The 21,735-nt window shown below is 39.7% G+C and overlaps 1 long non-coding RNA gene across 3 annotated transcripts in view; it reads right to left on the bottom strand.

Annotated features, from left to right (window-relative positions):
* LOC127473363 (uncharacterized) overlaps nucleotides 1–21,735 on the bottom strand; it is a 258,364-nt gene that overhangs the window by 235,347 nt on the left and 1,282 nt on the right. For all 3 annotated transcript variants that reach the window (XR_007905382.1, XR_007905383.1, XR_007905381.1), the window contains exon 4: nucleotides 1,363–1,468. This is a non-coding gene — a long non-coding RNA (uncharacterized LOC127473363). The remainder of the gene's footprint in view (nucleotides 1–1,362; nucleotides 1,469–21,735) is intronic.

Below are 21,735 nucleotides of genomic sequence, written 5' to 3'. Positions count from 1 at the left end.
CCAAAATACCAGAAACCAAGCAGGAGCAAGAACAGCAGTGGTAGGAAGGGCTGAGGGATGTGTTAAACCCACAGTGCCTTCAGAGAAAGGGCCTCATCCCCTCTAGTAACGAGTGCAGCAGCCCCAGCCTTTATTTACTATGTATGCACATATCTTTGACCTATATTTTGAAAACCATTAGGAATCCAGAATATGGACAAACAAAAATAAGGAGAGAGGTTTTTTGTTATTGTTGGGTTTTTCCTCTTCTCTTTTGTGCTAAATAGCACAGCCTCAAGCCATTCCTTACAGTTGCAAACATGTTCAAATGAGGCCTTCAAAGGCTGGAGGCTGAACTCTCCCGGGTGGACTCTCTTGTAATCATTAGGCTAAGCAGAAAACACAAAACTGCTGTAAACAACAAACTTATAAAAGAGAATGTTAAATATCATGCCACCAAGTCAACAGGAAACTGAAGCTCTCTGATACACAAGTCATGGTCACGAGGCACACTGTGCTCACATCAAAATGTAACTTGGTTTTCTTCTGTTTATTTTTCTTCTCTGCTTATTACTTTGTGTGAGAATGAAAGGCAGTAGGGGGAGAGAAGCAAGACAACAGACAGTCGTGGTAACAACAACACTTTCAACTGACTTTGGCTCTCCTAACAGCATCAGGAAGACAAAGAACATCATACACTGCAAGTTTATTAAGTAAAAAAGGAGGTGAGAACTCCCAAAGAAAGCACAATCCAGAAACAGCAGATTCTGCATTGAACAGTCACTGATTTACCTTTAAAGACGGAGCTTTTTCACGTGATAAAGACCCTGGAGAACACAGCCCTTTAGCAGACAATAATTAGGTGCCTGCCTACACATCCTTTCCAAGTTGATCTTGGATCAACTCCTCACTTTTGCCCCAGAAGTGTGAAATTTGCTGCAGATGCCACTGTGCATCTCAGCTGCTTCATGAAACCAACTGAGGAATCTCTTCTGGAACTAAGGAACAACTTGATTTTGGTGACTTGTAATACCAAAACTAAGGGTTGTGTGACCAAAATAAAGGCAAAAGAATTGTGCACTACCACCTCTATCAGATGTACAGTGATTCACATCAGAGTTCTTTCCCAGTGACAAAAAAAACAAAGTACATTCAATGACAAAAGTTCCCAAAAGAAAGCCCACAATTCACAGAACATGCTGCATTTCAACTTTCTAATGTCTTCAGCTAAGAACATCTTAAATTCCTTAAGTTCACAGCAGAAATACGTTCACTTAAAAGCAAACAGATGCAATTAGAATAATAAACTTGCCGCTTGCAAAAATGCTGCCTTATAAACAGGATATTTACTGAAAGCAGTTGTGTTCCAACTATAACACTTACCTTCACAATTGTGTTCTCTCAACCATGAGTTGGGGCTTCAAGAGCTTCCACACTTTGTTGCACCCAGGTATGGTAGTTATGATTTCTCAGGCAAACTGCACTTAACCTGTGAAAAACAAAATAAACTTTCAATTCATGTACTGCCTGGCAGAAAAACAGAAACTCATGGCTAAAAGGACTTTGATGAATTAAATTTTCACTACAGGTGTCACTTTTCGGCGAGCTGCCTGTGCTGTTTGAGTTGTCTGGGTATTCCTCCTCAGCACACTCACTAATATCATTTAATGCTGATCTAATTCACTTGGCAGTGCCCCCCATGGCTTTGGCTGCAATAAGTACTTCTAACATTTACAGGCCCCCGTTCCCAACCACTAATCCAAGTGGAAGCAGCTGTTCTGCTGCCTCAGTGTGGAGCTCTGGTTGGCACCTTGGCCACAGCTGTAGCATGTCTGTGCAGCTCATGGAAAACACCAAAATACCAAAATAGTTCAAACCAACAAGGTTCGGATTTGTGCCATGACTCCTGTGTCATGTAAGAAGTACTTCCCTTTGTTCAATTCACTTACTGCATCTGTTGTATCATGCATCTAGTTTAAAAATTAATAATTTCTTGGTAAAAGTTACAGTATTTCAGTTTCCCACCTTATCTCCAAGGTTTCTCTGAGTCTGAGGAAGCAACAGAATTCCACCTTCCCCCCTTGCCACAAACATCAGGCTTCAGAAAGTAAAATAATAGGCAGAGCTCCACCCTTACACTCAACAAAGATCATTTGGGGAGTGAAGTTCCTGGTATTTATCAGATCTTCCAACACAAACCATAAGCTCCAGGTATAACCTGCCTTTCCACAGAAAAACACCCAGTCACTGGGATATGGGAGTCACTGTGGCCATGGTAATCCAAATATACTGCCTTAAAACTGCAAATGCAAGAAGGTGTTCATAACACTTGAATCTTTAAGGTGAAAGTTTGTCTTTATTTTTTTTCCTCCTAATTTTTTACTTTCACAGAAGTGGGTTTAGGCTCATTTTGAAAGGAATCTGCTCTCCAACCATCAGTTGTTGTGGAGCTGTTCCAGGAATCCAACAGATGTGATGGAGGGACTGCTCCAAGCATCCACACCCACCAGATCCAAGATCCCTTTCCCATGTTCCCACCTCAGTTTCAGCCACAAATGAACCTCTGTCCATGGAAAGAGGAGGAGGCCCCACAGGGCCATGGCCTTAAAGGGAACAGTTAAAACCAAACCTCAGCTTAAGCGTTTTGTTGGATCAATTCCAAATCAAGTCCCAATTCTTTGTGTTTTGACAGTTTTGTAACGTAAAATAGAACACACAGACAGTAGAAACACAATCAAAGTCTTTGCTACTTGAGCCTCTGGAAGTCTCTCCTATTTATAAATAGCAAAAACGTATGTTTATGTAAAGGGAAACACTGATTTACTAGAACTGATTGCTTCACAGTCTAATTACTTTTCAACTGGCTGTTCCAAATTAAGATGTCATTGATGGCTTTTGGTGATATATTTCATTTTAAGCAAATTTATTCTATAATAGAGCACATCATAATGGAAAGCAGAGTTTCCACTCTTCCCTCCTCTTTGTAGCCTGATATCTTGACAAGTAAATTAAATTTAGCAGTTAAAATGCTTCCATTAGTAATTTTATTAAGTTAATTAAGGAATCTCTCTTTCTGAATTTTAACTACATTCATTTCAGCACAACCTTGATTTTCTTTTTTTTTTTTTTTAAATTCCATACATTTCGTAACCATGATGGCTTCTAGGACAAACAACTGCCTATAGAGCATTCCTAAGACTATGACAAACTCAAATAAGAAAAAAGCCAGAAATTTTAAAATAACAAAACCTCGTTTTTTTCATTTAAATTATTTTGCTCTACAAATAAACCAAGACTCTCCTACTCAAATCTAGGGACTATGCAACTCCAAAATCTACAAATCACAGCAGAAATTACACATCTAGAACATTTCTGCTCTAGAAAACAGGTCAAGATGTGTAAATCAGAGTCAATAAAATGAGAATTAGCTGAACCCTCACCTATTGCTTAAGCCAAATTCATAACTCCTGGTTCATGGAAACTCTACATTTCATAAATAATGCCTTAACTTTCATTTACCTTTTTCATCTTTCAACACAAAAGGGACAAATAGAACCAAATATTATGAGAGCAACTGTTCCCTTTTATATCCCTCCTCCCTGAATCATGGGACTATGAGAAATTCCCTGAGATTTTCAATTGCCTCCAAAGTAAAGAATTCTGGGTAGTTTATATCCGAACTAAATTCATATATTGTAAACATGAGCTAATAAAGTGCTTTATTTTTTCAGTCACCAGCACTGCAATGTGCAAAAAACCTCTAATAGTAAAAAAAAAAAAAAATCTAATTTATCTTCTCACCTAAAGGAAGGGGATTTTTCAATAAACAGTCAAACATTAATTTGCCCCAGGACTGGGGCCGGACTAATGATAATGTCCACTTGACATTCCATGGTCTGCTGAAAAGAAACGTCTCCAAGAAGTAAAATACCATTATTTAAACCCAAACACTAAGCACAAGGAAGGCTGACACTGATTGTGTATGACAAGGCCACCCAGGGGCACAGCTCAGCACGGGCACATTAACATGTACAGATGTAACAGTGCTCCCTATCACAGCCAAACATGCACCAGGCTAAGGGATAAACAACTGGGAAGGGGGAATTATTTGCTGTACCAAAGATCCGCTGATACAGGTTTGGGGGGGAAAAACAGCAATATTAAAATGGGGATAAATGCTACAGAGCTCACTGATCCCACCTGATCTTAACAGAGGGCAGAGAACCCCTGTAGCCAGGCCCTGAGGACTGGAAAAGCTTGGGAGAAGGATGGCTGGAAGTAGAGGGGAGAAAAACCACATAGAAGAAGCAACTGTATAAGGATCTCACATTAAATTAACTTTTTGACAGTGAACTACTTGGATTTTTTTCTTTCCTAGAGAACTGACCAACCTCCCTCACAGGAGCTTTCCAGCATGCACAGGACAAGACAGGCAAGAAGGGCCAAGGATGAGGTAAAATTAGTAGTCCAAATTACACAGATCACCTCTAATTACATCATAGTTGGGCTGCAAATAAAAGCAGTGATAAAACAGACTATTTAAAATGATTTCCATGTTGTACTGTGGAGAACTGCCTATGGAGATGTTGATCCCATTCCACCATGCAGTTCCAAATGCACCAGGTGCCTTTTGCCAAGTGTTTTGGCTGAAAGATGGGAGTGAGGTCAAAACGTGGCAGAATTTCTCTACAAACAAGAGCAAACAGAGACTGTGGGTTTTTTTTATTTTTCATTAGTAATGGTCAGATGACTTGGGAGGAAACTTTTCCCAGCATAAATGATATTTTGTTATAAAAGTTGTACCTCACAATTTATTTTTGCAGAAACAGAAAAGCCTCAGTCAAATTCTCCAAGGAGAAAAAAAGTTCATCAATTTGAATAAAAATGTTTTGTTTCATTTTTATAAATAAAACATTTGGGGGGAGTCCTCCTGTAACTAATGACATTCTGCATTTAGAGCAAGATTTCAGGTATAGAATAAAAAACTAATCAAGCTTGAAAACACATGAAGTCTTTAAATCTGTTTTTCCTATATCAAGCACAATTAATCAATCATTCTTGATATATCACTGGAGTTAAAGAAAAGCAGTAAAGGAAAAGTTTGTGGAATGGATAAACTCTGCAAGAATCTTCTTTTTTATTATAATATTTCTAATATTTAGACACACATACAAGTTTGTAGAACCAGCCAATCTCCTCTTCCCCAACACTTTAACTAATTACTTACTGAATCTTAAAATTGCGTTGATTTAAAAGTAAAAATTATCAAGATATGATACACAAGTTCTCGATTCATTCGGCCTGAAGCTTAAACACTGTTTTTACTGGTAGAAAAATAAAAAATAAAAAAATAAAAAAAAAAAAAAGAGGTATAAATAGTCTCCACAAAGGGATTTTAGAAGCAGACTAGACTAATTTCAGTACATTCACTACCGCATTTTTTTAGGAATATTCTGTACCACCATTTTAAGCAGTGAGTAAAGCTTCCAGAACTGATGTTATGGGCACAGAGAGTTTTGTGGGGAAAAGATAACACATGAAAAACAAACAAACAAACAAACAAACAAAAACAAACGAAAAACCAAAACAAAACCACAACAAACCCCCTCAACCTAAAACAAGCATAAGGCTGATTTCCTCAATTTTAATCATATTTTTTACTTTATGGTAGCTCACCATACCTTTGTAAAACAGTAAGGGACAGTATGCAATAAGTTAAAGTCAATGTCCCCTCAGGCTTCTAAGGCCTGTGAGAGGACACTAAACTACAAATGGAGGGATCCAGATTTTCACTGTGTGGGGAACAGCCAAACATTATCTCCACCAGGAGGAAAAAGCCAGGCTGTGCCAGCAGTTTCTCAGGTTACACATCTCAGGCTCTCACATTTGTATTTTCAAGGCCTGGGCCCAACAAAATGGCGCCTGGGCCCAACAAAATGGCGCCTGGGCCCAACAAAATGGCGCCTGGGCCCAACAAAATGGCGCCTGGGCCCAACAAAATGGCGCCTGGGCCCAACAAAATGGCGCCTGGGCCTGACAGGGCCTCTCCTTCCCCCTGCAGCCCCCCACAGGTGTCACCTATTAAGTGATGTTGAGAACAACTGAAAAGCTCCTGCCAGGATTGTATTTGCTTTCCATAAATCCAGGGATTAAAGATTATGTGAACAAATAAAACAGTCTCCATTCTAACTTCCCCACTACAAAGGAGGAGGCTACTTGCAAAACCACAGCAACAAAGCTGGAAAGGATCAGGAGAGGTCAGAGAGTCCATCCCTGGGCTCCGAAAACAGGTTCAGGTGTATCTGCATGAGTTTTAAACAGGTGTTTCTCCAGCCTGTTATTTAACACCTCTAATTGCAAGGTTACACAGTGCTCTCAGCAGCTCATCTCCATGGTTAGAGAGTTTACATCTGCACTAAAATAATTCTTTTTAAAAAAAATCAACCTTGCTAATAATCAAGTCAATTATTTCTTGTTCAGCACTCCATGAATGTGGAGAAGAACAATTGCTTCGTAACCTTTTATATTTTAAGACTATTTAAGTGCCTCTCACAAACTAATTCCTTCTAAACTAGACACACACCATTATTTTGACCAGGAGATTTTCTCCTTCCAACATACCTTGCTAAGAAGGCCCACAGTTTTCACCTCTGTACTGTATCTTCCATGATTCACCACAGAAGAGACAAAAGAAAGCACCCATTTGCCCCCAGTTTGCAGTCTGAGACTGGGACCAAGTTAGGACTTGCAATCAGTCCTTTCCCCTCTCCTTCTCCACACTCACAACTTGGCAACTTTCTTCCCTAGATTCAATCAGCTATAATCCTAAACAGGATTTCTCTGCTCAATCCTACAGAACCTCTATAAAACAAGGCACTGCCTTATCTGAAAGCACCATTTAGCATTTTATACAAAAGAAGAACAGAGATGGGCTTAAGTAAGGAATTGTTTTCCAGTTCAAATGCTAAAACACACACACAACTTCTGAAAGCATTGAAAAACAAATTAATATCTGTAGTTGGTTTTGGAAATACAGAACTCCTCCTTAGCATTAAGCTGTCTTTTAATGTCTTAGCAATACATTTTTTTCCTCCATTAAAAATATACATATTTACCACAACGGCTTTTACTGATGTGGCACTTCATTTACAAAGCAAAATACACATACCCAAACCCAGTATAAATCTTTCAAAAACATACACCACAAAAAATCCTGTAGAACTTCCATATCAGACATAATCTTACCTTTGGAAAAGAGCCTCTGTGTTCTCCACACATGGATCCACTGGTGGCAGACAAGGGATTTTCCCTGACTACAGGTACTCACTCCAAACCAGCTCAAAAAAACTGAGGGGAATCTGAACATCAAATTCAGCCTTCCATACTTCGATTTGTAAAAAAACTGAGGAACAAAACTTTTATAAAGTGATTTTAAATAAATCACAATTGATTAAGTGTGCAAACACATCAACTAAACTTAGATGCACATTTAAATAAGTAATCCCAGTTTGGGAAAAGCTGGAAACCCAACTGCACACTGGGCAGCCCAACTGGCACTGGCCAGTGTGCCCTACTCGTGCCCAGGTGTTTCCATTTGCTCCCAGAGCCAGGATTGGTCTCTCCCTAACGAGGGTCACCTGTTGAAAGCACCTGAACCAACTGACACCCAAAATTTAACGGCCCTTTTTTGGAGTTTAACGACTTGGATCCATAAGGGTTTCCAAGGAGAACTTTCTAGAATATCAACCTGAAACAACATCACTCCTAATGGGATAACTGGAGATAGAAACCGTTCAGTTAAAAACACTTGGCACAATTGGAAATTAGTGCTTTTCTCCCAAACTCTCTCACTTGGATACAAGATCCTGTTTAACTCCAATGCAAACCCACCCTAAATGAAAAAAACCAATTCTTTAAGCAGTGAGCATTTATGGAAAACAAAATTTATTCTGATTTTATTTACCCCATGTTGAATAGAAATATTGCGTGAGCTGTCAACTTTTTCCTTAAAGATCTTCCTTTCTATTCCAATTTTATCCTGCCAGCAAGTACAAACAGCACATTGATGGCTGGAGATGTTATCTCCTAACATCAAATAAATACACTTCTAGGTCAGAAGGGACCTGATTTGATTCCAGCCTGTGCTTTCCCCATCACTGGGGCCAGGATTTTACCCATTTCTCATCTGCTTTGCTGGATTGTTCCTGCTTTACATAATAGTCTTGAAATCTTTCCCAGCAAAACCACCAAAAAAGTGCTGCTAAATAACACATGAAACTTGTTTGCGAAGATCCAAACTTTCCAAATCTCACATGCAAACTGCCTTTAAAGAAAAGCATAACCCTCCTATCACTATGTCCTAATCCGAGTTTGAAAGAGTCTCCCTGAAAATGAGGTTGACACAGAGAGATGACTTTGGGGTCAGAAGGGGAGGATTTTTTCTTTTCATGTTTTCCACTGTTATTCTTGCACAAGAGTAGAGGCCTCCTGTCAAACAGAGCCCGTAAATCCAACAATAACATAAATAATAACCTAGAAACTGAACACCTTATCTGAGTTCCCTTTGAGTTTATGGTTTAGAATATCCTGATTTATGGCAAGCAGAGGAGAACATGCAAACTAAGCTATGGGGTGTAAGAGAACAACATGTAATGCCTGTCTGGGCAAACACAGCAGAGACATTCTCTGTTCCAAGGAGCTGGCAACCCAAACAGCTGCTGATCCCTAACCAACCTGTTCCTTGCATGTTTACAACTCCCACCCAAGCTGTGCTGCTCCCTGGTATTTACCTGCCAGCCTGGGCCCTGCTCTATATATAAATTGCAATTATGAATTTAGGACACCTGTACGTGAAGCATCTTTCCAGCCATGCACACAGTCAGGTGGCAGCTGATAGTTTCATAATTCACCAAGAACTTTTGAGGCTGATGAAACACAGCCAATTCCACAAAAACTGGTGGGTTTGGCCCTTCAGTTTGAGGGGGTTGAGTCTGAGGAGCAGTAAACACAACTATACTGGAGATGGACACACTGTGACCACAGACCACATCGGATCTCTTTGGGAGGCATGAGGGTGCTGGAATTATGGTTCTAATGAAATTGTCAATATTAATCCTGTTATTGGCAGCTTGAAAACCTTGTTTAATGAACTAGACATTAACGAAGAAAATAAAAGTACTTTAAAAGCTGCAGTAGGAGGACATGATAATTGGTCCAGGCTTTGTGTCCACGATGAAAAGCAGAGAGACAGCATTACCATGGAGCAGCACTAGGATCATCAGGGGACTGATGTTTTGTTAGACCTCCCACAATTATCAGCTGGAATTTGGGGTTTGCTTTACCAGCAAAACTTCTTTGTCACACAACCTGTGAAATGGTCCAAAATGTAATAACATCTCTGTGGGAAAGTTTGCAAGGTTTAAAATAATTTAGTGGTGACAGAAACACAGATTACCAGCTGGCAAGAAAGGATGAATTTCACCCCCCAAGATTTCCAATGCCCTCGACCCAGACAAAGGGGGTGCAGCAGTTCCACAGCACCAGAACCTCTGCATAGGTACTGATGCTGGGTTTGGGGATTTGGGGTTTTTTTAAGGCACTTCTAATTAGTGTGACAAAGGTGCTGCTCCATGCTTCACACAGAACATGTAAACATACAAAAATTCACACAGCACACAAGTTTCTGCAATGAATTCATTTTTATGGGGAAGGAAGGCAGTGCAGCAGTGCAGAGCTGAAATCTTTACCTGTTTGCCGAGATCAGCTCAAGCAGAATCCCAGACACAGCAGAAATAGGAAGATAATTTCCTCGCTGGTGTGAAATTTAGTAAAAAATACTTTCCCCCACCCCCAAAGAGACAAAAGATTTGATTTGCCCACCCCAGTGGATAAGGGGAAAAATCAAGATGGATGGTTTCACCTGTACACCTTTAATAACAACACCTCGCTCTGGCAGATCCCAAAACACTTCTGAAGTGCTTTTAAGACGTGGGTAAAGTGTGATGGGAAAGGATGTGCCTTTCTCCCAGCCTGTTACAGGACAGCAGCAGGACCAGCGTCCTGAACCCCAGCCAAGGGCTCCATTTGTGAGATTACAGAGGAAAACAGAGACCTGATCTACATAACAGAACACTTTGCAGACAGATAACCCCTCGGTTACAGGGCCTTTTAGGCTTTGGATGGACACATACAGTGATCAGGATTTTTTATATACATATATATATATTTGAGCCACAGAGCTGCTGGATGCCAGTCACAGCTGAACAGGTGACTGGGTCATTTGGTCTTCCCAGTGACAACTTCACACACGTTTTTTGTTTCACCCAAAACACCCAATGCTTATTTGCAGGGGGCTTCATACAGGTTACACACAGCATTAGTTGTCAGAATATGCATCTGGGAACAGAGGGTGGCAAATGGGATGCAATTCCCTTTTTGGTGCATGTGGAGCGTTAGAATATGAAAAATGTCCTTGTGCCTTCTAACTAAATATGTAGTTTAAAGACCAGGGTAAGGACTCATAATTCTTGTGAGGATGGTTATTTGCTGTTGATAAAAAGGATGGGGATATGACCAGCTTTGTGCTCAGCAGAGGACACAGATAGTTGCACTCTTTCCAGGGAGAAGAAACTACAGCAACCTGGGCCTTGGCTACAATACCTTCATTTAACTCTTCCCTCAGGCAGTTTGTCCCTTTCTTCTAACACAAACACTGTTTTAAATCCAAAGTCTGGGCTGTGTTGCAGGAGGTGCTGCTTTCAGATCAGTGACTTTACTCTTCTGAGTGTAAAGGGAGGAAGAGTTTGATACCTCATTGAAAGAACCAGGTCTAAAGTCTAAGTGAGCCATTGTCATTTGCAGAGGAAATCCAGTTATACAAAGTTTTGGGATGGTTCATTATTCAGCACAACATATTAATCAATGTAAATATGATCAGTGCAGAGGGAGAGCTCTGCCAGGCAGCTGAAGGTGACTTTGAAGCAATGTCCTTCCTGGATGAAGATGTACCAAACCAACCACTAAGAGGTGGCAAGGAAAGTAACAAGGAAAGTCAGCAGCAGCTAAAAATGTCACAGATTTTAAGGATGTTTCCAAGGGTCAGGACAAAGCCTCTGACACTGCAGCATCTGCCTGCTATTACTGGCATCATCGCCACTAAAAATTCAAAGTAAGATATCCTCCTGTCACCAACAACACGGTGCTATTCCTGAAAATTATTCAGAAAAAACAACTGGACGTTTGTAGCTCCTCCTGAGATGGAAGAATGCCACTAAAAATATGACAATTCAAAAAAAAAAAGGCATAAAAGAAATAAAGATATACATTTATAGGAATTTATCAGAAACCCTATTGTCTATTACTTATATCCATAACACGTCTATTATAACAATAACATGTGCCCACATGTAAATATAAAATAATTCCATATTTAATAGCCATGTCAGCACTGGATTTTATGAAAAGAACAGACACAATGCCCTCAGGTTTGCTCACATTTCCTATGACTTCTCTTAAAGAAGAGCAGCAAGAATATATTATTCACAGTGACATGACTCAGTTTTGTTTCTAGTAAACCTATTATTGCAGAGGAAACGTTGTGCCTGGAAAACATACAATGCTGTGGGACAACTCAGCTGCATTGTCATTGTCCTGCTGTTGTTGAATCAAACCAGGCTCAGCTACAGGAGGACTCAACCACCTGCACGTGAGGATGAGAACTGTGAAGAAAAAGGGTGAATAAAGTCTTTGTCTTTGATGGGCAGAGACTTAGTTACAGAGACTCACTTCTGGGTCCTGGGGAGGGACTGACTGAAGGCATTGCAGGGAATATTTAGGTCAGTGAGAGATGTGTTTCTCACTGCAGATGGTGGGAGAAGGCTGCAGTATGTCAGACTGCACCAGCTGCTCAGGCTGGTGATGAAATGATGGCAGAGGACACGGCTGAGGATGTTCACAGCTCTGTGCTCAGTCTGGTTGCCCTGGATGAGCCTCCAGATGCTCTTGGCAGCATCACTCTCAAGGCAAGGGCACTGAGCCCCAGCCTTAACCTCTAGGACACAAAAAAACAATTGGGCCCAATGTCTCTGCCCAGCAATTGGGCAGAGACATTGTCTGGACCACACATGCCCACGAAAGATGACGTGTTTGGTCAGGATCAAGTGGGTTTGGACAAGAACTCGGCATTTCCATATTCTTATTTACACTGTGATGAAATCCACTCCACGTACATGTGGGTGGTCAAGATTTTACAGAAATACTACCTCTGTTTTCTCAGAGTTGGGCAGCCCCACTGACCACACACAGAGCTGTTTGGGACCCCATCTTCTTGCACCTGAGATGCACCACTCTCATTCCTGCTGCCCAAATGACTTATCTGGCTCTTCCATGGTTGCTCCCTCTCTGCCCAACACATCATTATTCCAAACCCCTCTGTTTCTTCTCGTGCCAGACAATTTGTCCCCCTGCATTCATGTGAAACTTTGTATTAGGGATTTGTATTAGAGAAACAAAATGTAAATGCAGTTTATGAACTTGTGATTACAGAAGATGTTGTTTCAGGCTTCCACATTAAAAATGCAGTCTATACTTTCAATAAGAACATGACTGTGAAACCACTTTCTTCCTAAGAGCTCTCATGCCTTTGAATATATGAAATAAGGAAATACTAAACACAGCAAAACTCCCATTGTGAGCTCACTCCAGAAACCTGAAGACTGGCTTGTCTCAGGGTGCCAGATAAAGAACAAGTTTCATAAAAGGGTGTTGATATAAAATATAACAGATATGATGAAGGGAGGTGTTCACACAGAATTTAACTGAGTTGGGAGAAAGCTTTGACAAAGGAATTTCAATACATTTATAAAAATGTTTTACATGGAAACAAAGAAACCTGTTGAAAGACTGTGGGTATCAGTTTAATATAATGCAATTACTTCCTGCCTTGTGTGATTTTGTGAGTATTTTAAACAGCCAGGTGTGAATCCAGCAGAAGGTTTGATAGTTTATTTTTGTTTATTTATTTTACTGCAGGAGGAGGAATTACTATTGGTCTAATTAATGAAATTGAAATAGCTACATCACAAAGAAGATGAGAGTTAAAGATCAAAGTGTGACTGAACCTAGAAAAGTCACTTGGGAGCACATTTACATGCCAGATCTGAATCAGCCACATTCAGATAGTCAGGGCTCCTCTCAGGCCTTAATGCTGTCTTTTCTGTCTGATTGGCTTTGTCTTGAGAGCCACCCAAACAATAGGAAATGCTGTGCACGGGGGCTCAGGAGAATGGAGCCTCCTGGGGCCTACTGTGGTTTCAAAACTACCCAACTTACTCTGAAATCAGCAGTAATTAGGTGCTTATTTCGTTTTTTTTTACCACCTATCATGCAACTATCTGCATTTGCAGATACCAAAATACCTTCAAAATTAAAGCCTTGATCTTGCTCTGAATTTTACCACTTAGTGACACAAAAGTACTTTTGTGGAAGGAAGCAACAGGAGAAGGGCAGACAGGGAAAGCTGGGAGTGTCACGTGGGTATAGTCGGAGTTTGCTGTCAGGACTTGGACTAATTGTGAGAAATCTGCGTGGAAACAGCAACAAATGCAAACCCTGTGAGACAGGAGGGCAGGTACCGTTCTAGAACTTTTTTAATAGCACTTTTACAGAAAATAGATTAAATTGTTCACCAAGTATTCTTGTGTTTAAGTTCACAGGCTCAAAATCTAAGCAACGGGGATAATAATATATCCTCTTAATCTGCCACGTATTTACAAAATCTATGCAAATCTCTATAAAGTCTGAGTTGTTTTCCCAAAGAAACAAGATTTAGCTCCTTTTTGTCTCTCCTAAATATTCCAAGCCAATAGGCCAGTATGCATGAGCGACCCAGTAATGGTAAACCAGTCAGCCCACATGGGAGGGGGGAAAGGAAAGAAAACACATTATAGGTTTAAGCTTCTAAGGAAAACTAGGAAAAACACTCCATTTGCCCAAAAAAGAGAAAGCTACAAAGTTTCTCATAAGGTTTGCAGCCCAACAGCTACTCTCTGGCATTTCCCATTGTCCAGTTGTATTGTTCCCCAGCAAAAACCTTCCCTGTTGAAACCTTTCCCTTCCCCTCAGAACAACAAGCTGAAGGCAAACTCCCACCTGCAAGAACCCCTCTCTCCATGGATGCTCTGGGTGAGCCAGGGCTGGAACTCTGAATCAGGACAAAATCTGAGTGCCAGAACGAAAGGCCAAGGAATGTTATCTGTGATTCCAAAGGCCTTGCAAAATCCGTATGAATCACAAATGCTGGTGTTTCATCCATCCATTCTCTCCTGGCAACTACCTGGTTTCATGGCAAAACAAAGCACAAACAGAGCTGTGGATCCAGATTTCCCAAAATGGGCTCCCTACTTGCTTGGAGATTTCCTGACCTTTTCCCGATGTTCTGGTTTGAGTCAGTAAGGAAAGCACCAGGCTTGGCTTGGATTTAGCACTGACATAATAACCAAAACCAGCAGTGACCAATGAAGTGCAAAAGGCAAAAAGAGAAGGCAAACTGAAGGAGAAAATATTAATTTCCTGCTAATGGCAATTTAAATGCTCTGATAAGGAACTGGGTTCATTCTCTCCGTCCTGAGCATGGCAAACATCCTTCCTTTTCTGGGGAAGTGCAGGGCTTGAGCTTTGTACCAACATTTTCTGCTCACTTTAAAACTTAACTCCAGCAATATAAACACTGGTGCCTATGTGCAGGGGAGAAATGAATAGCACAGCTATTTTGTTTAAACAGACCATGCTGAATCTTTAAACCTTTTTTCGGTGGCATGACCAGTGGGTTCAGGAATGTCGTGTGTTTGGACAGTGTAGGACCTTTGTTGTTGCTGGGGAAAATCTGGCTTGATGCCTCCATCCATCTAAATAACTGAAATAAAAGTGCATGGAAATGAGAAACACATGCTGTCTCCAGACTTGGATTTTCCCTGTGCAGGAGAAATCGGAACTTTTCATCTCTCTTTGAACTATTCAGGCAGTCGGTGCCACGTTCATCAGCCAAACGAGAGGTTCCCCTCAGCCTTCCAAGGAGAGGGAAAGGGGGTTCCTGCCTCCAATAAAAACACTGCACTTCCAAAGACTGGCCAAGAACGTTCCTTATTACCTTTCCTAAGTACCCCCAGTCCAAAAGGCCACTGAAATGTCAGGTTTGGGGGTGTTCCCTGAAAAGGAAGGGCCTTTTGATGCTTTTTGGCACATAGTTGTTGTGCAGCCAGGCACAGACTCAGTGCAAATTATATTTTATACTTCTTGGTTTATCACATGGAAACGAAATTGAGAAGGGATATAATCCTCTATGTGAAATAAATTACTGGGATAAGGAAAAAAAAAGGAGCCTGATTCACTTTATAAGCTATTAATAACTGGCTTTTGCAAATATCATTAGTAGGTAAACTCCAATTAAAATGCTTTTTGCACCCTTATGAATCTCAATGTAAAACAAGCAGAACAAGTATAGGATTATCATAGTGCCCCAGTACTACTCTGTTAATGGACATTAACACCTCCCAGTTAAATAAATAAAATAATAATAATAAATCAAAATTTCTGGCCATGAGTGTGCACAGAAATATTTAAGTTTAATGACTTTTTCTGATGGTTCAAGAGCAAGCTAACCTGCTTTGATAATAAACATATCAATGCTTGGAAGGGAGTGACAAGCTATTTTTGGGTGACAAGAGATTCTGAATGTCACACCCAGAGAAAAGTTACAATTTTCCTTAAGACCTATGGAATACCCAGTGTTTTTATGTGGAGATGAGGTATAAAGAAAGAAAATCAATGTTAATTTATTCTACTTTTCTTGGGTTTCATTAGGGATCTGTTTTTCAGGACAGTGCCTCTGTACATGTTTTTCAAACCTCATGTTCACTACAAAATCCTTGGCAAAATGAGTATTGTATCACCTTAAAAATGAGCATTTAACAGAAATATTTCTCAATTCTTATGTTCATGAAAATATTTACAAATTTTTGAGTATTTTTATAATCCTACAGTTACTTGGTCTTTTCCCCATATTATTAAGAATCTCAAAACCATGCTAAAAACCTGAAGCTGTGCATCTTATGTCACCAAGGGGCCAATCCAGTTCTGTTGTTGAAGCTGATCTTTATGCCAGATCCTGATTCCTCTTAAAATATTCCAGATTCAGGAACACATGCACCAATGACAACTGAAATATATGACATTTCTCAAACCACACAGAGAGGAGAATCAGGTCAACTGTGCTTCTGGCAGCAACCTGGAAATTCCGTAGGAACCGGAGCCCTCCAGAGGCCTTGGGACATGAGCTGTGCAGGAACATCCTTTCCTTAAGTTTTAAAACACATCTACCTACAAACCATGGCTTGTCTCTGAGCATGAAATGCAGATGCCAAGGAAAAGCAAAGTAACAGATAAAATGTGTGAAGCTCAGAGAAGGTTTGAAGATCCTGGCCTGTCTTACAAATCCCAGGTAATTCTGCTGGGCTGGAAACCAGCTCAGAGCCAAAGTCTTCTGATAACCAAATCCACTTTCCCCTTGGATTGGGATGTGGCAAGCAAGGATAAATTCAGCCATGAGATAACACATACTAATGTATGGTTTTCAGCCAGATTAACTGAGTTTCAGGCTGTCCTATATATTACAATATATGATGGTGTATGATATGCATTTATATGTTATACTTTTCTTAAAAGTATAATTTCACTCCCTAAAACAAAAAGCAGCAAAATTACCCTAAAATTAAAAATAGGCAACTGAGGTCACTGAGCTGAGTAGCATCACTCTGACAGCCTCCTTAAAAATAATTAATTAATTCAGAATTAAACAGGTAAACACACATTTCTTGTGTGCAAGTCTTAATATTCAGCAGCACATCCTTCCTCCCTCCTCAACTTGTCTTCCTCCAAAATTCAGGCTCTGATTCTTTATTCCTAATTTTCTTAAATGTAAATTGAAAGTATAAATATTATGTTCAAAAGCAACGGAACAATGGTGCTGAGGGACAAAGAGACGTGCTCACCCATTCACTCAGTAGCTGTGAGAAGAATGTGGAATGTGATTTGCATGGGAAGAATGGCACCAAACATCAAAAGTTATTCCAAACAAAACCACTGATTCATTCCCAGGGAGAGGCAATGATCTTGTATATTCAAGCACATCAGGCAGAGTGGATTATAATACATAAACACTATTGTATTTTAAGATAAAAGCATGGAGTTCCCCAAACATACTAGAAAATTAGCATTTGAGTTCTGAAGACCAGAGGAAGCTGAATACATTTCTGGGGAGAAAAAAACCACCTGGTTCACCAAATTATAAACAGTTCCCTCTCATTTAGATACCTGGAGATGACAGCTAGATTTTGTAACACAATGAAACTGTCCTCCCTACAGCTCTGGCTCCATTTTTAGAAATTTCTTCCAAAACACACAGGACAAGAAGAAGATGAGGGAATTCTGTGTATTTATTACTGGTGCAGATAGGATTTACATCTGATATCCCAGAATAATGACATCTACACTAGCAGCTAAGATATTCTGGTTTCAGAACTGAGCAACTTTTAAAATCCCCTTTTAAGCTTTGCAGTCACAGAAGACTCTTAATAATTGATTATAATTGATTTTAACCTTGTCCTAACCTGGGCAAAATGGCAAAGCCAATCATCTTTGTCCAGATGGGATACGAGAAAAGAGCCCCCAATACACAGCTTTAAAAGCTCCAGACATGAGCAGAAGATAAAATATTTAGTCTGCAGAAGCCTTGACCTCCCAATTCCAGCCAGTTTTGAACTTGAATTGATTTCCGACAAGGCATCTGGGAGATGATTACAACAAAATGCACTAAAGCTGGGCAGCCTTTATTTTAACATCCCAGCAGCTTAACCTGTTAATAACAGCAATTGTTTTAGATACAACACCAATTTCAGTAACAGACACTGGGAATGGTGGCGGTGTGAGAGCACAGCCACTCGGATCCCTCCCCTCAAGGTGCTGCCAGTGCTTCCATCACCAACCCCTGTTTCCAGGGCTTTACAACTTGCCTGGGAAAACACCAGCCAGGGCTGAGAGGCTGGAGATGGGCAAAATGCCCACTGAAGCCAAGGGGGGGGCTTTCCCTGAGATAAACACAGTCAGAGCTTGGGCATCAGTCAAAAGGTTTGTTATGAAATAAGAGATGAAAATATCAGAGCTGAGTATTTATTGTGGTCTTTGAGTATGACTTTACTCAAAGGATGAAAAAGGCTTTGTGAGTAAAATCATAAAATCACAGAATCACAGAATGGTTTGGGTTGGATGTGACCCTAAAGCCCACCCAGTGCCACCCCCTGCTGTGGGCAGGGACACCTTCCACTAGCCCAGGTTGCTCCAAGTCCCGTCCAACGTGGCCTTGGACACTTCCAGGGATCCAGGGGCAGCCACAGCTTCTCTGGGCAACCTGTGCCAGGGCCTCCCCACCCTCACAGGGAGGAATTTCTTCCCAATATTCAGTCTAAGCCTACTCTCAGTTTGAAACCATTCCCCCTTGTCCACTTCTATACAGCCCTGAAGTTATTCTAATACTTTAAAAGAAAAAGTCAGATTTGTGGATTACTTACGGATAGAGGTTTGCTGACCTTATTTATTCAAGCAAGTCAATCAAATTAATTTCATGAATGAATTAAATAGGAGATGGCCTTACATTGCCGTAATGTTAAAACCAGACATCATCAAGACAAAAATCACACTTCTATCTAAAGAAAAAGACCCAGAGTTATATAATTTCTCCTGTGTTTTCACTTATTTCCCTTGCATCATCAGTATCTCCTTTTGTAAATATTTTATCTACTAATATACTTATTCATCTTAAACTCGCAGTAAACTTTGAAGCAAAGAATGTAATTTGCAGACTATATTTCAAATGCTATAAAGGAAGGTATGACCATCTGATGATGGAACACAAAAAAGAAATATTTATAAACTCTAAAAAATGAAATTATGAGACCACAAATTAAACTGGCAGAAATAGGAGGCAGATGGAATGGCTTGTACTTACTCTTGTTTCTTCCCACACCACTTGCCTTGTATCAGTAGTCAGCACCTTCCACTCGTGTATTTTGCTTTAGTACTTTACTATTTATGTTTCATATTAATAGAAAAGAATAGGGAAAAGCCCCACTTTTACAAAGATGCTGTTGTTTGAAGCATTTGCACAGTAAATGTCAGAGACATCAGTGCTGGGTATATCCTGTGAGAGCCCAGAAGCCAAACCAAACTGTATTATTATTTTATAAACACTGTCCAATCCAATCACGATCAATAAAGTGGTGGCACAAACTGTGCTGTTTGGTTGGGTGGATTTTTTTTGCAGCAGGAATCACTGTTGAAATATCCCCTATTTTAATATGCAGATGTTTCTTTAAGCACAGACATTTTAAGCCCAGCTATCATATTCCACGCGGTGTCTGAATTCCTGAGCATGTTTTTTGACTTCACCCCTTTCCCACTAGGGTTTGAGGATAAACAAGTGTGTAAATGCAAAACAATCCCGCATTTATTACTAAAACAATATTGAGATTTTCACGAGTAACCCTTAGACAATTACAGCTGTTGGTACCATACTTTCACCATGGAAACTTTTGTTTTACTTAACAATTGAAATTACAATCAGATGTGCTCATCCCTCGTTGAAGTAATGAACAATGGTACATCTGAGGGAGAAATTCAAAGTGCATCATTTATCTTATCCTATTTTCAATTAGGCCGAGCGCAGTGTAAGATGGTTCCAAACTACACCACAGTAACAGGGTAAGTGAATTTATTACCACTCCAGTGCTAATCTTAGCAGATGGTAAAAAAAAAAAAAATTTTTAGCATGAAATATGCTAAAGCAATAAATCTAAACAAGGTGGATGTTATCAACTAATATCTCCCCAGTGTGAGGTAAAACTCCTGCATGACAACTCAGCATTCCTATAAACTCGGGGTGAATTCTGGAAGATATAAGTCTCTCCATAGGATGAAAAATAACAGAAATTAGTAAAAAAGGCATTCCACGTGCAGTTTAATACAGTATACCTAGGAAAGGAAAGAGAGGTGCAGGATTTTGCTTAGCAAGATTTTTTTCCCCTAGACAACTCATTTTTTTCTCAGAGGAAATTTTTCGTTGACTCTGGGAAAGATATAAATCCAGTAATTCTCTCATGTTTTGGAAAAAAAAACCCCTACTATCTAGTTTTTTAAACAGCAAATAAAAAGAGAAATATTAAAATAATCTTCAGAAGAAAATAGGTAAAATTTAGGGGGAAAGGATACAAAGAAACCCCTTCACTTGCCAATCTATAAGTGTAACAAAAATATAATAACAAGCAAGAGTTGAATGGAAAATTGTTTCCATTGTTATCAACAGAACATTACAAAACACTTGCAATTCAGAACTTAGAGTTCTGTACCTGTGCAGCAGTGAACACACTGAAAATACAGGGAGTAAAAAAGCACTCAGGAAACTTTGGAGACTTTTTTCCAACATATTATAATCAAAACAGTTCATTAAATTATAACAATATTAAAATTAGTAAGTATTTGCCACAGCTTTAAAACTCATACTGCTGCTTGTCTTTGTGATAGATCATGAAAATAAATTATAAGTTCTAAACTATAAATAAATAGGAAAAGTGCTCTTTTTTGAGGACGAGAAATCAGGACTTTGGCCAAAGCTTCTGCCTGAAACCATGAATAACAAAATGAAATAAAACTTAAAACTGCTTGAAGAACATGTTAATGTATTTGAATGTGCATCTCAGTTTTCTTAAAAGTATTACTTGCTGAGTAAATGAGAAAAGGAGATTGGAAATGGACTTGTGAGGCTCTGGGTAGGGAATGGGCACCAGCAGGGAAATAAAGGGAATGTGAAGATGGGCTGGGAGAAAGTGAACTCCAAAGATCCTGTATTCCAGCGATTCACTGAATTACTAATTTTTATTCATGTACCTAACTTGGGGGGGGGGGGGGAATTGTTCCCCTCCCCTTAGGAATCCTGGAAATTATATTTTTTTTTTGCTTTATTCCACCTTTTCCAAGCATCAGGTAAAAAGTATTTAAAAAACAAACTAATTGATCATAAACTACCAAGCAGGCCATGTGTGGTTCCCAAGTATCTCATCAGATTTCACAGCTGGGTAACCAAGTGTGACTGATGACCAGTTTGTTGGCCTCAATTAGACCAAAGAACAACAGGAATGGAAGAACCTCACATATTGAAAAAAGGGCAAAATGTATATATTGCAGGCTAGAGAATTACCCAGAACTATTCCACTCCCAAACCTTTCCAAGGGAAGACTGTCCAAATTGAAATTAGTACAACATATTACCCAAAGCATTGCTGTAATCTTCATTCTCAGATCACCTGCCTGTGTGGCTCAACTTTTTCTGCTAAAATACATCAGAGCAGAAGTAAAAATGAGAAATGTGTATTTGTCCCAACAAAAGCTCAGGGCTGTAGATTTTACTCAACAGAGAGACTGGCAAAAGGAGACTTCCCTGAATGAAGGCTACAAGGCCCACAGAATTTAAATAACTTCCTTATCTATTAAAATATAAAAACTTATAATAAAATTGTGGCTGTAAAAAATCATAGAATTAATCTATATTGTGTCTTTACAGTTTTGCTTCAATAATAGAGGTAAAATAGATTAAGGTTTTAAAAGCAGTAATTTTGTTGCTCTAAGATTTGAGTATTACATTTTTATGCCTCGA

The sequence above is a fragment of the Manacus candei genome, unplaced genomic scaffold (assembly GCF_025592945.1).
Source record: "Manacus candei isolate 608988 ecotype Guabito, Panama unplaced genomic scaffold, ASM2559294v1 h1tg000035l, whole genome shotgun sequence".
NCBI classification, from domain to species: Eukaryota; Metazoa; Chordata; class Aves; order Passeriformes; family Pipridae; genus Manacus; species Manacus candei.
Note: the sequence above shows the minus strand (reverse complement) of the source record. Positions and strands in the feature narration are given on the sequence as shown.